This window comes from Cupressus sempervirens, chromosome 4 (assembly GCF_028749045.1).
Source record: "Cupressus sempervirens isolate cs-2001-9-10 chromosome 4, ASM2874904v1, whole genome shotgun sequence".
NCBI classification, from domain to species: domain Eukaryota; kingdom Viridiplantae; phylum Streptophyta; class Pinopsida; order Cupressales; family Cupressaceae; genus Cupressus; species Cupressus sempervirens.
In genome coordinates, this window is record NC_143121.1 from 521,908,371 (window position 1) to 521,912,132 (window position 3,762).

The window sequence follows — 3,762 nt, forward strand, 5'->3', positions numbered from 1 at the left end:
GGAAAACTTGGAACCACAATTGGAAGAGGATGGGAATAAGTAAAAGGAACATTATGGTAAGAAGGTTGTGATGAAGGGAGGGATATAGGAGGAACACTCATAGAAAGAGAGGGAACCATTGTAGTCACCAAAGGAGAGGTATAAGTAGAAAGACTAGGTAAAAGAATTGAAGAAGGTTCAACACTATCAACCAAAGGAATAAATCCTAAATCTTGAACTTCTTGAACTAAAGTTTTAACATTTGAATGCATGAGGTGAGTGATACCACATAGGAGATTAACACCTTTATCATTATCATGAAGGACTTTCTTAAGAGCCTCTATAGCTTGAATATAATCTTGATTATGGTTTTCTTGAATAAGCCAATTACCCATCTTATTAAGTTCAATGAGAATTTTTTGGACTTGTTCAGGAGGAACTCTTAAAGCATCTTCCTCATCATGAGATGAGTGAGAAGATTTTTGCTTCATAATAGGGTTGGAATCATGAATAATCAAATTGTCATCTAGGATCCTAAGTAAAGGAGAGCAAGGCTCGGGATCAAAGGCACCCATAAGTCCATGACTTCTTCTAACTAGAACATTATAAATAGCGCTAGGGTAGTAAAGCTCATATACCAATGCAATGTGAATGCACTAAACTAAGAAAATACAAAGAAAAAAGAAATGAATATTTTTGTATTTTTACTTTATAATAGATGCAAACACATAAAAGAAATCTAATACATTCAAGATATAACACCATAAAAGAAAGATTTGTTTATCGTGGGTTCACCAAAATGTAAGATGAAGGTGAATACACAAGATAATATGAAGGGAAATTTAACACCAAAAACACAAGGCATCTAATTCCACAAAAGAGAGGGGGTAAGCTTGTCAAGTTCAGAAAAATGTAAGATCTATGATGAGTGCTCACCAAAGTGTATGAAAAACAAAAAGTATGTATCAAACTATAGAGAGCTAAAATAAATATAAGATCTACCTCTAAATCCAAATTCCCAAAGTAGTGATCCAAATTCATCAAACAAAAAGGTTAATTTCATAAAAGCATCAATCTATGGAGAATATGAATAGAGAAGAAAACCTTATATGTTGTTATAGAAAGTATGTATTGAAATATTGATTGAATTGAAAATGAATACTAACCTTAAGTTAGGGTAAATTTGGAAAATGTTATTTTCTAATGTTTGTATACAATTTCAGGAAATTGTGCAATTGGATCTGGACTACAAATATAGAAATAGAGAACCCAAAAACCATTTCTCTTTTTGAAGAAAGTTGACCTTAACCCAAAGTTGGGGTAAGATCTTACCCCTTTATTTCCAACCTTGACCTACATTGCTTCGACGGAAATTTTGTTTGCTAATCTTGAAAGTTCACCGAAAGGTGTACTCAAATTTGCACTAATATTCATTGTCCCACACCTGCTCCTACAAGAAAAATTGTTTTGTTTGTTGGATGGGGGGTTTACCTTGTTCAAACCCCAGTTTGGAATTAACTTTGAAATTGAAATTGCAATATAGATAAACAAAGTAAATGGAACTATTTACCTTGCTTATGTTGTAATCCTTACGGAAGATTTGAATCCTTGGATCCACAAGTATGGATGTTTCAAATGAATGTAGAGTTGAATGTAGGATGTCTCAAATCAATTGCGATAGATCTTCAAAACCAATCTTGAATGGATCTTGGAATAGGAAGAAGCTTGAATGAATGCGAATGTTAGAATCTTCAACAAGAGGCCTCCAAAGAGATTGAATCCTTCAATAGTTATCAATAGATCTCCTAGATGAATTGAATGCTTGAATGTAGATACTCAATCATAGAAATTTGTCTCTGAATAATCTCTTCATAAAAAATAGATAATAGATAGATAGATAGATAGATCACCAAAATGAGAGAAGGCTTCCTTATATACTAGTCTAGGGTACAAACTTCTAGAGAGGTCGAAATAGAAGAATTAAATTCCAATTAAGCCTCAACCCTTTAGAAATGGTCCTAGATTAAATGCAATTAAGGGTTTACCATTCCAAAACCCAAAACAGCCGACCCAGAAGCAGGAAAACAAATTTTCCAAAGCCTAATATTTTGAGACCTCAACAATGTAAAAATTGGACCTAGGGTCAAGGTCGAGGCCAACTCCAACCTTGGTCAAGGTCAAAGTTGTCCTTGACCTAGGTCAAGATTGAGGTTGACCTTAACCCAAAAGGTTGTCCTTGACCTAGAAAGTCAAAGATCTCAGACCTTCAGAAAAGGTTGCTAGAAAAGAGCTAGAAATAGGGGAGAGAGAAGCAAAACAGGGGGAAAATGCCAAATCCAATCAAATACCCATTCATGGCACTTGAGATGACCCTAAACCACCTGCTCAGAGGGAAAAACTAGTCCTAAATGGAAGTGCTTCCATTTTTTGACAATACACATACATATATACATACATATATACATACATACATACATACATACATATACATAAATAATAGTAATATATGTATTGCATCTATATTTTCTTTGTCATTTCTTATAAGAGTGTTTCAAGGTTAGGAACCACTTTAACATCCTTTGCATGGTTTAGAAGTAATGGCATTGTGTTAGAAGCTTCTACAAGGGAATGAGCCTTGTGATTATGGCATTTACACAGAAGCAAAACTTGCTTCTTCAACTCCTTACACTCTAACTCTTCATTGAAGTTATTCTTCTAGCAGTGAGAATAGCTACTACAAATTCCTGGGAGCCAAGGGACCCTAAACTTATGCTACATTTTTTGGAGACATGGGAGGAGTTTTGGTAACATTTTGGATCATATAGTGATGCCCAAATTAACAGTAGCAATAGATATTTGGGATCCTCACAGGGAGAGTGTGCCAATACATTCATGATTACATCCTTGGTTTCCATTGTTGGGCTAGCATATGGTGTCTTTATATCAAACCATTCATTATAAATTGGTGAATGTGCTCCATGCCTAGCATTCAAGTGATGCATTTGCATATGCAATTAAAACTATATTTGATCTTGCTAGCTAGGAACATCTAATTGTTTATTTTATTGTACCTAATCTAATGATAGTTCTACAGGAATTTGTAATCAACCTAGCTAATTAGTAACTAGACCCATTTAACTGGGTTATGGCTTGAGCATGTGCTATTCCCATTTATCATATGGTTACAATGTTGGAGGCAACGTTTTTTCCAAAGTGGGAACGAGTTTTGTATCATTGGCTTTGTTCAAGTCCTAATTTTAATGAAGTAACAAAGTGGTTTTTAGGGTGGTGAGAATTATTTCACCTCGAGCTTCTTGTGCCAAGATCTCTCTGTATATATACATACATAGGCACCCAAATATGTGTACATGTATGTATATATACACATATATATACATATACATATGTATATACATACATACATACATAGATATACATAAATAATAGTAATATATGTATTGCATTTGCATTTTCTTTGTCATCGCTTATAAGAGTGTTTCAAGGTTGGGGACCACTTCAACATCCTTTGCATGGTTCAGAGGTAATGTCATTGTGGCAAAGGATTCTACAAGGGAATGAGCCTTGTGAGTTAACATGCAATGTCTTAAAATAGTTAGTGCTACCTAACTATGTCCAAGGCATCTGCACACTAGAGGCATACTCTGCCTACCAGGATGCCTACATACTTGTATCCACGGGATCAAGACCCTTGAACTACTCACTCTAACAAATATGTAGTTGTGGTTTCTAATTTTTTTGATGTAGTTATAATCCTATAACCAC